The sequence below is a fragment of the Stegastes partitus genome, unplaced genomic scaffold (assembly GCF_000690725.1).
Source record: "Stegastes partitus isolate 25-593 unplaced genomic scaffold, Stegastes_partitus-1.0.2 Scaffold128, whole genome shotgun sequence".
Taxonomy (NCBI): Eukaryota; Metazoa; Chordata; class Actinopteri; family Pomacentridae; genus Stegastes; species Stegastes partitus.
Window position 1 is genome coordinate 640,415 of NW_007577859.1, and position 14,965 is coordinate 655,379.

Genomic DNA, 14,965 nt, shown 5'->3' on the forward strand with positions numbered 1-14,965 from the left:
CCTGGCCCCGCAACATGCACAGTAGAAATGGCAGACTTGTACCAAAAATCCTTCATCTGATGAATCAGACTATTCTTTCCTCAAAAAGCCAATTATCTGCTTTGTAACAGCCAAACTGGGAAACATCCAAGAAGTTGTGTTGTTGCTCTTATGTTTTTTTAAATCAAATTTGACTGATTCTACACATGTTTTTATGCCCTGGTGAACATTGAAATTGTGGGTATGCCTCTCTCCACAGAGATAGGGACCTGGTGTTATGAATGAGTCTTTACTTTTTACTGGGTTTTTTTGCTTTCATCAGCTTGTGGACAAGTGGAAATTAAGACCATTCATGGGAACCACTGTCCGCAAAAGAACTGAAAATAATTCTCTTCCAACCAATGTCTGCACCACATTTAAGGTGTTCTGACTCAGCGGATGTAGGCGAGTAGTTTGAGGAAACACTGAAGCTGCATCCTTCTCAAATTCCACCCAACATGAATCGGATTGGCTTAAAGAAATACAAACAAATCAAGTGTTTGTTTTTTTTTCCTCCTATGCCAGAATGATGATGAGGTGACATTACATCCAAGGCAAACCATTTGTCAAAGTTTTTCTAACTGGACCAATGGGGTAGACCAACACACTGACAAGTCTTGACATTATAAAACAGTAAGGGCCTAAAATTTTTAAAGAACAGGGGGGCAGGGAGCGTTAGTGGTCAAGATGAAAACACCTACAGTCCAGCCTCTGTAAATGCTAAGCCGCAGCTCATTCTGCCATTATAGTCCTATAAGCTCTCAAGTCTTTCATACTAATACGCAGTAAAGCTTTTTGAGGAAGCCACTAGACTGAAGCAGTCATTAGGATGTCCACAAGGATTACACCAAGACAGTATTTAATGGTTGATATTCAACTCCGCTTGCTTGTGCAAGCAAAGCTGTTGACACAATGGTGTTTTGGGAAAGCGGTATATGAAAACAGTGCCTGCTGCCGGGCCATGGGAAACTGAGGGACCCAAACATGCAGCTGAGTCAGACTGCTGCACACACAGACAATGTTGTTTCAGGTGAAAAGGCCAAGGACAACAGGTGTGTGAGACAAAAGAGGAGCTTGGGGGAGTTGTCTTCATGCTTCTCCTGTCTTCCTGAATCTGTGATGTTTGGTTCTTATTCAATCCAAAAGGAGAGAAAAGTGACTAGTGTGAGACAGCTGGAAGCTTTGTTTGAAGTGGAGGGCACAGTGACCGACTTCAGCAGAAGATTTACGGTGGGATTCACAGGCCCTGACATGTGAGTAAACAGGAGTGTTAATTTTGTTGGGAAAGACAGAGACAATAACACAATATGTGAGCTTTATTAAAATACCACTGAACCACCACAAGTCTGTGTAAATCTGATCTGTCAGCTTCCCCCCGCCCCCTTTTTTTCCCCCCTGGTCTTTCCCAGTATCCGTCTCATCAACTGTCTCCTCATTGTCTCCTGGGATCATTTCTCACTGACCGCCTCTAACTGCTTTACCTTCTCTGATCTCTCAGCACTCCTCTGTCAGCTATTTCCGTCGTTTTTTCTCTAAACGTCTTGTGTCCTCTTTCATTAATTCCTCCTGCCACTCTCCTCTCTTTCCCCCCTCACACTCTGCTTATTTCTTATCCCAGCTGAACTCACTGTTTTTAACTCTGTTGTCCCTGTTCTTCTCACCCCTCTTCTTCCCCCTCTTGCAGTTTTTTTTTTGTTTTTTTTCTTCCAGAAGCAGCTGTTGGGTGGTAGCTGCCTCGGAGTGGAGCTAATCTGTCTGATTTATCACTTGGTAATTGGAACTTGAACTGGACAAAGTTGATAACCCTCCACTGTGCATGAAGAATTTCAATATGTGCATCATTACCTCACCCATTCCCCTGTTTCTCATTCTCATTCTTGCCATTTCTGCTGTATCTGTGCTCCCAAACCCATTGTATAGTGTTTTATTCCATGCCTCAAATAGTTTCCGTCAACAATTACATTCTTTACAATTTTCCTTCTTTTGTCCTCTTTGATTTCATTTCAACTTTACTGAGGCATGTCTGCTTACGTAAAAACTGTGTTTACAGCACTTCTCTTCAGTTGTGCCTGTTTTCTTTGGGTTGTGGTTGTGGGTGAGCAGATGTTTTGGCTAACCATAAGGACATGCCACACAGTGGTGGGTTGACAGTCTAAAGGAGCAGCCCAAAGCACAACAGGATGAAGATTTACTGGTCCTGTGATAGAAATCAGTGGACAAAAGCCAAGGGACTGTACGAAAATTATTAGGAGAAGGGAGGTGGTCAGAAAAGGGGGAAATATCAATATTTTTCCAGTAATTGGGTCAATGTGTCACTTTTTCTTTGTTCACATTACAACTTCCATGAAGATATTAAGGTTAAATATGGGGGTTACCAGAATAATCACATCACATTATATCTCAGCATAAAAACGAGGGTAACTTGCTTGGACTTCTGCAGTGCTTCAGCGGGTCAGTGATTCATGCGACCTTATCGACTCTCGAGGTGTTAATGACCGACAGGGGCTTAAATCACTGGGACTCCACAACAGTCACTAAAACTGAAGAGGCTCAAGCAAGTCCAGCTGCCTGTTGTTGTCGCACTTAGATACGCCTTGACCTGGATAACCGAGAATCAAAGATTCTAATTAAATAAATTAAAGGGTTAAAATACCCATGTTAGCATGTTTTGTTTAGGTCACTGATGTCTAGGTAAAGATAAGGGATCAAACAACGACACAAATTGTGTTTCCATGCTTGATATTCACATGCATTTTGAAGTATTGCATTCAAAATACTTAGTGGACATGGTGAAATTAAAAAAACATTTCCTTAATTTGGCAAAACAGTTGAGTTAATGTGTAAACTGGTAGATGGAAGCACCTTTTTTCAAAATAGGTTCAGACATAGCAAACATTTAACTCACATAACTGATGAGCTGCTTCCACTTTTGTTATCTGCACCTCTGGCCAGCATGGAAGATGGCACATACTGACATGAAAGAATAATTGTAACTTTCCAAATTTAAATTTCTGTTGTAGAGAAGTTTAAGGCCCAATATTAAGACAAAGTAGTAGTCCCAATTGTAGGCATACTGTATGAACCAGCATGTACTTTGTATGTGTAGCTGTAGCACATTCTTTAAGTAAAAAGACAAAGTTTGTGGTGTGTAACGCAACCCTGGTTTTGCTTACGGCTTCTTCTAATCTGTTTATTACAGCCATGAGTGACCCAAACCGCACCTTCTGGTATGACTGTCTGACACTACGCAGCCTTGTTTATTTGCATTAAAGCAGATCATGAAAATAAACCTAATGTATTGTTTCTTTTATGATATTCTTTGCAACATTTCAAAAGTTCACTAAAATTTGCATCACCCATTTATAAAAAACGTGCCTCCACAGGAAGGCCTTTTTGTTTGTTTTTTAGCAAGTTAAAGGATCAGCAATTCCGCACAGCTTCTAAACTGAGACAGAGACAAGAGTCATTTTTTATACTGTAGTACATATTGAAACTACTTTTCTTGCACAATGTAATAAATAAATAATAAATAAATATACATATGCATAGTGTACATTCTCCCTGTGTCAATGCCTTGTATGGCGTCCCTCAGTATCTCCAGCCTGCAGTGTAAACTTTCCACCACTAGGTGTCATGTTTCATCAACTGTCACAATTGTGTTGTGATAGTAATTTGAGCAGCACAGATGAAAAGTCTCTTGCCTCTCCAGAAGACCACAAGAAAGAAAGCTGTGTAAGCTCTCGCCACTCTGTTTGGCTTCCACATATCATCTGTTGACTTCAAAGCCTGTGAAATGAGCCAGGCTTGACCGTGCACTTGGAGCGCAGCGGCAGCTTCTCCTAAAAAGGACATGATGATCCGTTGAAACCGGCCTGAACCAAACAAGGACTAATGATAAGCATTTCCCCTTTGGTGCTCAGGTGAAGGTAGTCATTTCCACTGACAGGATAAATTGATCCAGATGGCAAAGGGACTCCACTAACAGCATCATGACCTTCTCCTCACTTACCTCCTTGTAAGGTATTATTACCAGCAGACCAGAAAACATCTGTCAAGTTCAAGGCTTGCACATCTGTCTCTTCAGAAAGATTTGATAAGAAGCTGTTTGACTGTAAATATGGGTTTAGCTAAAGTTCTGTATTGGGAGTGGACAGAGGTGAAACTTGTAAGTTTAATCACCTTTGTTGAAAGGAACGTGCTTGTTGTGAAGCTAAGTTAAAAATGTAGGCAAGACAACTGATACAAAGCTCGACAGAGTTTCAGCCCAAGGTCACAAAAGCTGTCCAAAACACAAAAGGTTCACAAAAAGTGTACACATTTGTCCGTGTGTGAGTGCGTGAGTGTGTTTGTGTGTGTGAATAAACAAGTCTGCAGCTGTGTAAGCAGTCGACCTGACATTCACATTAGTAGCAATGAGCCTAATCTCTAAGCACACGTCCACCTAAGTGTACAAACACACGAACACACAAAGGTTGTGGGCCCAACAGGCCACATAGGACACATGCTGTGCAAGACTGAAGTCAAGACATGAAGGATAGTTTATGTTAACCTATTGCAGAATAATTAAACTCTATTCACAAAATGCCAAGAACAACAAACCTACCAGCTGATGGGTGGTGAAGGTCAAATGAATAGAAGAAAATGGGAAAAATTAAATTAATTTTATGCAAACATTGTGTGTTGCTGTCAGAAGTAGACTCAAATTAAAGTTCGCACACATCGACTTTACAATATATTCTGAAATATATATTTTGTAAAAAGGACACACAACTAACTTCAAACAACTGTTTGTGTGTGTTCATGTTTTTCAGTGGGTTTACTGACACACCTGTCTGTCTGTGCCTGTGTTTGCACAGGATTTTAAGACGTCCCATTCTAGGAAAGGTTAAAAGCCTTTCTATTTTTTTCAGAGTGGGGGGGCGGGGGGTCTTGTGCATCTGCTGCAAATGAAAGAAAGACAACTAACAAATAGAAAAGACTGGATTAATATAGTCACTGCCTCAGAAACAAGCTGCACATTGCAATCGTTTGTATTCATCCAATATACAGGCAAAGGTCCAGATTTTATACTTCCTGGCTGTTGTTATATTGGTTAAAATAGGACATGAATATCAGTACACTTCTCTGCTTCTAAAAGCACTTTGGAATATTTTATTGAAATTAAATCAGTTTCAAAATGGTGGCAAAATATTTTAAGTGCACACAAATAAAGGGAGAACTACTTTGAGGATGACATGTATCTGTTAACAGTCCTATTGCTCAAGTTGTGAAAGCTTAGTGAGAGCTTGACTTGTTACTCAAGTAAAGATCCCGGCGTCTTTACAAAGAACAGAGGCAGCTGACCCTGAAACAGGCCACCGGAAGCTAAAAGGTCATGACCTTTAGTCTCCATGACTCAACATAATCCCACAAGTGGAAAACGAAAACAACAGATACACACAGTCACACTAACACAAATACATCAATGACCAACAGGTGGGATTTCTAGATGGAAGACCGACTCCTGAACATTAAAGTCACTGAAACTACTGTGTTTTTGTGTAGGCTGACAAGCCTAGAGGTAAGAAATGTGACCTACAGGATCATATGAATGGATTTTACCGGCATAGAAAATACATTGACCTACTTTGTCCAACAGGCCTTTGTCTGAAAATCCGACAGAAACAGCTCTGTGTCCTGTCTCACTGCCGGGCCTCTGAAACGATAGCCTGTATCGCCTTTCTACCACATTATTTCTGACACAATATTTTGAAGCTTTAAATAACACATCTATTTTTCGAAGAGCATGCAAAACTTCCAACGATCCAGCCACATGAAACAAGGGGAGGGGGGGAGTAAGAAGAGAAATCTGCTTGCTGTAACTTCACCACAGAAAACTGACAAAAGTCTGAACCCTGCACACAGCTGAGCCACAACAGATTTCAAAGCAAAGCTCGGTCAAGAGTCTCACACAGAGCATGCTATAACTGCAGCTACATTTGGAAAACCAAAATTTGACATTAAGATCTGGTCATTGGAGTTATTTGGTTTTAACGCTGCGTTTTTGTAGCTGATGATACAATAAAACTACAAATTCTCATATTTCAACAAAGTCAATTATTTTGCTGTTGTACGTCAGCACATTAGCTGAATTCTGTTAGGATATACTCTAATATTTATCGTCAATAATGTATATTTAATTATTTTTAAAAGCATTTATTTCAGAATGTTGGCAATGCAGTAGCACCACATTGTATTTATTTCTCTTCTACAACCAGTGTGACCATCACTTCTCATTCTCTTAGCCCCTCTGAGGTAAAATAGCATCGAGTCTTTGCTATTTTATATCAAGATGCTACAATTTATTACTTTCAATACACACCGTGAAAGGCTCCCGCTCGTGGAAACTGTTCATACATCTGACGATAGCAAAACTGCATATTTAATGTGACCCCAACAACACCTTGCTGCTGAGATGTGTATCAAATATTAACACTCCCCTCTGGACTTAAAACACAGGAAAGCGTGAGCCTCATCAGTGCAGACAGGCCCCCAGGCAGAATGTTTTGTACATTCACACATTGTTGCTTTACACACCTGGAGGCCAAAATAAACTTCTCCTAGTTGATCTAAACTGGTGCGTGGAAAAACACAAATTACACTCATTCTCAGTTCTTCCTTAATTTGACCATCATTAAGGCTCATTAAGGCTCGATTACAATATTTGATCCACACAATTGAAAAAGGCAAAGAACTAAAAAAGAAAGAATAGTTTGAACATACCTTGAAATGTCGCTTCTGGAACTACCCCCAAGAGAATCATCTTTGCTTTGTGCTGCTGGGAATCACTGCAGGTTTGAAGCATTGAAGAGCAAGCTGGAACAAGAGCCATGACCCAAGCAACAGGTGTATCCTCGGAGGAAGGGCGGAGGAAAAGTAAGAAGGAGGGCTTAAACCCTAGAGAGAGAGGGTGGGGGGGGGAGTTTATTTGAGGTGGATGAAACCTTTGGAGAAACTTTGGTCATGCTACAACAAGCCCACTTTTCCTGATCCTTTTGTTTCCTCTCTTTCATTCTGTCTAAATAGAAAACACAGTTGTCTATATTTAATGTTTGTCTAAGAAAACACCCATCTTAACGTGCGGATTGTCAGTCTGAATCCAGCATTATCGTGCAGACTGACGGCCCAGTCACACTGCAATTTGTGAAATGGTTAGGTAATGTGAATCTATTACTTGCGTTGGTGTAAACGTAATGAACCAGAAAGTCGTTTGCAACAACACAAATTTTAAATCAGTGTATCATTAGCTGGTAATGAAACGGCATGTGTTTGGTTTTCTCAAACAGCGTTGTTGAGCTTTTTTGGCTGCCTAAACTGGTAAATTACTGTTCTAATAATCCAAACCATAACACTTGATTAACTAGCTGGTTAAACGTAATTAAAGGCTAAATTGCATCATTTTCCTAAGACTATGCTCTAAAACAAAGTGGCTGCTGCATGCTAAGGCCTCGCCACAATACGGAGAGGCTCAGGTCAGGTAACGAATGCCCAACCCTGCAATTTGGGAAGATTTGAGGCACATTCCCAAGATGTTGATCATGTCGCTGTTGGCACCTAAGGGTTATCTCTTCACAATGGGGACAAAATAGCATAGAATGACACAAGAAAAGCTTAAAATGTGTCGAAATGTCCTTGTAAAGAGATGTGAAATGATTTAAAAGCCAAAAAATGCAGCAAACAAAGCACAGATTTGAAAGTTATGGTCCTTGTCGGTGCAAATTACTTTTGTGTTCATTACATTTGTGCTAATTTCACAAATTGCCGTGAGGCAGAAGATACGATTGCGCAAAAAAAATAAAGACTTACTTGGTGAAAAAATACAAACACCAACTTGAATCCGTGTAACACTATATAGAAAGAAAGTGTTTCTGACCTCGTTACAGACTCCACAGAGAACACACTGGCCTTCATAAGTGATCAGTTGGTGGTAGAGGTTGCTGGAGGTAACCTCTTTTGAATAAATATAGCTGTGTACTATCTCATGCACAGGCCGACCCTGTTCTCGCTGCGCCCAGTGTGCCTGCCTTCCACCCGTCACAGAAAATGGAGCTCTGAATTTGGGTCAAGCAGCCCCAGGAGTTACGAGGCTGTCTTCTTCAGACTGCAGCATCATTGCATGGATTATAGTATGTGTGTCTGCAACATTTATCATAGTCGCAAGCTTTGTTATTATCTTTACAATTGTGCTTTGATAGGAAATTGCTGAAATCCATGAAGAGTGTAGACGTCATAGTGGAGTAACTGACTAGAACTACACGCATGACGTGCACCAGTCATGGACTCATTAAATTTAATATACAGAGTGCATTTCTTCAGACACAGATGACAGTTGTGATAAACACTCCAGATGAATCTTAAATACCTTCCAAATAATCACAAATCTAATATTTGTACGATGCACAACCACCAAAATGCTTTGCCCCTCCATAACAGGGTTTTTTTTTTCTGGGAGACTCTAGAAGAATTGGTTCAACTTCAAAAGTGGCTTCCAAACATCATTAGCAAGAAATGTAATTTAATTTGCTGCATTGTAGGTTTTTCTGAGTCTGAAAATGTCAAAACTGTTCAAATTTTATTTCAGACCTCTAATCACATAATTTTACAAGTGATTCAAACAAAGACTTTTGGATTATTAAGTCTACAGTAAGGAATATTCCGTTAAATTTAATTATCTTGACATGAAAGAAAAAGTTCACACAGCAAAATCTGAAGTAGCAGCTTCATACTTCACTAATCCTAATACTTCAATATATCATTATGTTAAAAAATCTCATTATTTTGCCTTTTGTGAGCCAAAAATGTGGCCTAATATCTCACACGTTTCAGATGCTCACAATTTTGCCTTATCAGGATTTCTATTGATGCCATTTCTGGCAGAAACAGGCCTCTATACATTTATAATCTTCATCTAGAGAAATCGCGGCGATCTCAGAGACAGATGGCATGCTTTTAGACAATGAAATGTGGATTTATTAACTGCTGCTCCATGTGCACAACCACACAGTACACTGCAGAGACACTACGCAGCATGCTGTACGCTGCATACACAGCCTTCCACTTCCAAGACTGTCTCAGCATGACTATGCCTCCTCCTATAGAAATGATGTTATCTCCAGCTCCCTGCTGCGTTCTTCATGCAGAGATGTAGGCCAGTTTAACTGCGCACTAATCCTTCCCTCTTTAAGTCTTTAATTATTGACAGTGGTTCAGAGATAGGCCGCAGACCTGATGTCTTTTTTACAACACAGGCCGCACCTTGGCTTTGATGATGTTGCTGGACAGCTACAGACACACTGAGCCAGCACCATCAAGGAACAACATCTTTTATGTTGCCAAAGTTAAATTTCGCTTGTTGTGCTGTGACTAGAAAACCAAGATATTAAAGCTGCTTTAACTGGGACTTTTTTTTTTCATTCATGAAGAGATTCTAATGACAAAGGATCACACCGACTGAAGATTTGATAACATCTTGAGGATAATTTTGTGGCATTTTATTGCAGCTAAGGGAGACGTCTTCCTGCACTTGTATTGCAGAGTAACCAAAAATACTGTGATGTACAGCACAACCCTTCTAAATAATGTTATGACAGACGGCTTCCTCATTGTCAAGTCAGTTTTATGTAGCCTTAAATCATAAGTTTGTCCTAAAGGGCTTTAACACCCCTAATCCCTATTCCCTCACCCTAATGAGGAAGAGCAAGGACACACTGACATGCAATAGGTGCCAAGATACCCGAATAAAAGCATTATAAAAATATGCATGTTTTTTGGGGGGCTGCAAGGTGGCTCTGTGGTTAGCACTGTTGCCTCGCAGCAAGAAGGTTGCTGGTTCGCGTCCCGGTGAGGATACCTGGGATCTTTCTGCGTGGAGTTTGCATGTTCTCTCCGTGCAGCGTGGGTTCTCTCCAGGTTCTCCGGCTTCCTCCCACACAGTCCAAAAACATGTTGAGGTTGATTGGTGATTCTAAATTGTCCGTAGGTGTAAATGTGAGTGTGCTTGGTTGTCTGTCTCTAAGTGTAGCCCTGTGATAGACTGGTGACCTGTCCAGGGTGTCCCCTGCCTTCACCCTAAGTCAGCTGGGATAGACTCCAGCCCCCCACGACCCTAGTGAGGATTAAGCGGTGTATAGATAATGGATGGGTGGATGTTTTTTTATAAGCTCACATATTTTAATGAATTCTAAATAATAAGGTGGCTTTTCTGTGTTTTTAGTTTAATGCCAGCAGGTTTTCCAGTTTAAAATGTAGCAGCAGGCAGCTGGTTGTTATCACAGCTAAGCACAGTTCAGTGTTCATGGCTAAATTTACTCCTGTTACCTTTTGCTCCCAGATATGGAAGAACTTGCTCCAGGCAATCCAGACATTTGAAACAACACTAATGAAAGCACTTGATATGCAACGTTGAAAGTGAGCATGCTGCTTCAAAACTGCATGTAGCACAACACTAATGAGTCGGGTTTTGATCTGCAGTAGGAGTTTGCAAGTCTGAGACCAAAGTGAAATATTGGGAATTCAGCATTTGTGTGTTGCCCTTCAGATCTTATCAATGGGACATGCAATGGTTGCTTACCCACACATGACTGCACTCCTCTGTAGGAATACTACAAGTCCTAAGGCTATCTCTGACTTCAAAGATGTGTATTTTTGGCAAATATGACTCATTTCCTCCTGTCAACGCAGAAGCATACATTCAAACGGGCATGTTGTTTGAAGCAGAAATACTTTTATCTGCTGTGTGAATGAAAAATGAATCCTGGGCTTTACCTTGCAAAGGAAAACCAAATAATAATCATTGATCTGAATACAGTAAACCCATAATGAGGGCATATTGGGGTACATAACAACAACCTACTGCGCTGTATATATATATTTTTTTAAAAAGCATAGATGCTGCCTGTAGGGCTTCAGCTTGACCTTTGAACAGCGTCTCATGAGACATATTAGTGTTTTCATAGAGGTTGACTTCACCTCAGACTTGGATGTTATTAAAAACCTCCCCACAGGCCCAATCAATTGAGACAGTCCTGCTGTGCATTGTGCCACTGTTGAAGATTAATATGTGCTACATATGGAGAGCAGAGTAATCAATCAGCACTGATCTCTTGATGCCAAACACATACAAATATGAATTATCCAAGTGAAAACAAGCTTTTCAGCAAACAGCATGCCTGCCTTGACGTGTGCATCACTTTAAACGAAAATGTCTCAACCTAATAACAAATTTAAGACCCCCAGCTACGGTTAAGGTTCGCGTGAGCTCTGACAACACTCGCAATCAAACAATGTTGTAAAATTAATATGCATGAAAGCTGAGAAGTTAATGTGAATGTAGCGAAGCAGAAGAAGCGGAGAATTTTGAGAAATGAAAAGGTTAAATGAAATAGCAATCATGTTCTAGTGCCACTGGCCTGAAAAGCAGCCAACTTTAATGACTGTGTTGTTGTAATTTCTTTTTGAGCGACTAATTATTTTACAGTGGGCATAATTTTCCAAACTTGCAACTTTGCAAATTAAAAAGCTGATATGGACTTTGCTGTGTGAATTGGGCAAACTTTGATTCTCAGTAGCGCATAAGTGCTCTTACTGCAAATTGAAACAGTTGATTCCCAGCTTCTAAAACATGAACAAATACAAACACGCACACATCTACACACTTATATAACATGCATAATATTCTTCCCACACACACTCTGATGTAAACCTCAATGACCCTGTCTGTCAGTTTGTCCATCTGTCTGCCTGTCTGCGTATCATTTCAGGACTATTACCCAAACTGGCTGTAATTTATGATTTTAAAAAAGGCTATTTTGCTTAAAAATGTTGTCATTTCGATCGTTTTCACAATGATATTAACTCTTGTGCAGTGCAAAGCAGGGAGGTGGGCTTTCAAAACTGCAAAAAAAAGAAGAGGCAGGTGCAGTGGGAAAGCAAGTGAAATTTCGGATGCTGCGAAGCTGTATAATACATGAGCAATAGCAGCCTCTAGTGGATCACATGGTCTGGGTGGGTGGGTAGCTGCTCGGTGGAAACGCTGTGATGGGGAGACAGGTGAAAACTGTGTGTCTGTGTGTGAGTGAGTGAGAGAGAGAGAGAGAGAGAGAGAGAGAGGGGAAAGAGAATATGGGGGTGTTCAGACATCAATATTGTGAAGTCTGCACATACTGTAAAAGTGTGGGTGTGTGCCTGCAGAGCTCAGAAAGCTGTTAAATACAGAATGTAGCTGCAAGCAAAAAAAAAAAACACTGTATGCACGTATCTGTGTGTGTGTGTGTGTGTGTGTGTGTGTGTGTGTGTGTGGGCTCAAAGTGGGGATGTTGAGCTTGTAGTGCTGTGCGACTGAATAAAATTTAAATGCATTTGATTTCTAGTAGCTGTCATCAAAAAAGAGGATGATGTTTTTGAATGATGCAGCATACAGCGACGTGATGTAGCTGCACCGAGACGCAGGCCTGTTGTCACCCACAAGACATCACAACATACCTTCGCATGCAGGAGCCGAGATGGAACGTTTTTTTTTTTAGAGACGTGCAGTGTAGCTGCTGGTGGAATTTACGCATGTGCAGATGTCAGGACTTTCAGGAGGAGGCCGTTTTGAACATGTTAAAACCTCCAACGTGTAAATGTGCTTTATATCACACGTCTGTTTGATCATTACACCTCTGCAGCAGAGACCACTCAGTATTGAAAGATCTCATCTACAGAGACTGCCAGCTGTGATGCTATGTGGAGGGATGAATGATGCCCTGAGATTCTACCTCCATCAGATGTCTGCGTTCCCTTTTTCATCTTTTATTTAATCGTTCTCCTGAAGGCGGAGAGGAAGATGAAAAGGGACGGGCGGGTGTAAGGTGAGGCACGGCGAGGCAATTTTATGTATGTGGTAAATTCAACAGTCTGTACATTAAAATTCATACAACAACAAAGACAGTGTTAACAAGAAAGTGCAGCTTTAACCAGCAAAAATGACTACAACAAACATTCAGCCACCTCTACAGCAATGTGGGACTAAATGGTAACCCTGCAGATGTGCACACATATATAGAGACACACTCATGCAGACAGGAACTAATCACACATCTGAGAAAATATTAGTTTGGTTCTCATTGTGGAAACAGCTAGCTTGGTTGCTAATGAAATCCTTCATACGTGTAGCTCCTGAGGACTGTAAGAAAATGAACTAAGAAAAATCCTTCAAAATATTGCTTTGTGTGTGTGTGTGTGTGTGTGTGTGTGTGTGTGTGTGTGTGTGTGTGTGTGTGTGTGTGTGGCAAAAAGCCAAAAATATAATTGAACTTATCAGCTCTCCATATGCTGAGACAAGTTCTGGGTTGAGGAACAAACAACTAAAAAGACAAATGACAAAACTGATGCTGCACAGAGGAATACTGTTACCGTGTCCGGTGTAAAATAGGAAAAAGCAGCTTTCATCTTAATGCTTGATCACACAGTTGTGACATTGCTGAAGAGGGGGAAAGTTGGCACTGCTGCTGTCGCAAAGCCATTTAAAACCCAAGCACAGAGAAACACATTGAATGGGTTTTCAGCAAAATGACAGAACTCTTCCTGACCTCTGATTATATTAAAACAAGGCACAAAAAAAAAGACAGATAATTTTGTAAAACCACACCTGCTGCCAAGCTAGATAAATGGCCTGCGATCAAATCACAAGCTCATACTGATTAATGACAGAGTATGTAATTTCTCCTTCATTTGGATATAATCATCGTATGTCATTTTAAAATGAAGAACTGTGGATGGCCTAATGAGAAGAAAAAACAGATAGAATGACATGAATAATTGAATCCCGAGGTAGAAAGGAGCTAAATACAGACACCGACTCATCAATATCTGAGCTTCTTAATTAAACAAAACCAGAGATGATCAAAAGCTAATTGTCAGGAATGGACTTCACAGACAGAGACGGCCACCTACCTGCGTCTCAAGGCACTGTGTGAAGTATTTTTCCTATTATGCGAATAGGTCATATCACCTTTAATTATGTAAGCTTCCACAAACATGGTTCTGACAGTAGAATGTGTATTCAGATTCACACTAAAGGCCACACACACACACACACACACACACACACAGATATTCTTAGATGCTTATAAATCTCCTGTCCTTCGGCTGATGCTCAGTGACAGAGTAAAACCTTGACTACACACATCACAGCAGAGAAGAGTCATGAGTTACCACTTTGTACCGTAGACTATATAATCTTTAGACACAATCTATGCTTTGAGCTGTGCAGGTTGTCCATGTGGTCACCATGACAGTGAAGAATGTAAAAAAACACAGACATTGTCGTGCTAATGTCTGTCGTGGTTTCTAGTTTTGTTTTTGCAAAACATTTCTGTCTGTTTCCCTGGACGTTCCTGTTTCCTGTGTTTGTGCCTGAGGCTCTATTTGGAGGTCTAATTCCCTTTTCAGCTACCTTCATTTTGGAATCGTCTTTCCTCATGTGTTGTTTGTGATTTTACTGCCTCTGTTCCCTCCCTTTTGATGACCCTGATCTGTGTCACCTGTGTCTTGTGACTCACCTGTGTCTTGTCTCCTGATTGGTTCCCCATGTGTTTATACAGTCCTGCCTTTTCCTTTGTCCAGTTTGGTCACCTTACTGCCACCATGCTGGATATCTGCCTCTTTGCCCTCCTGTTTGACATCATGCGTAATCTCTGGTTCTCCTACATATTCCGGCTTGTTTATCTCTGTGTGCTTCTCTTGTTAACCAGGTTTGTGTTCTGGAAATTTTGTCGGTTGCAACTGAATTATCTTTTTCTACAATTCACCTAGACTTTCAGACGAACATTTTCCTGAACACTCAGCCACTTCCTGTGAGCTCCATTGCCTTTGTAACCCTGCTAAGTGTGTCTTTGATTAAAGCTTGTTACTTTCACTGGCCTGCTTG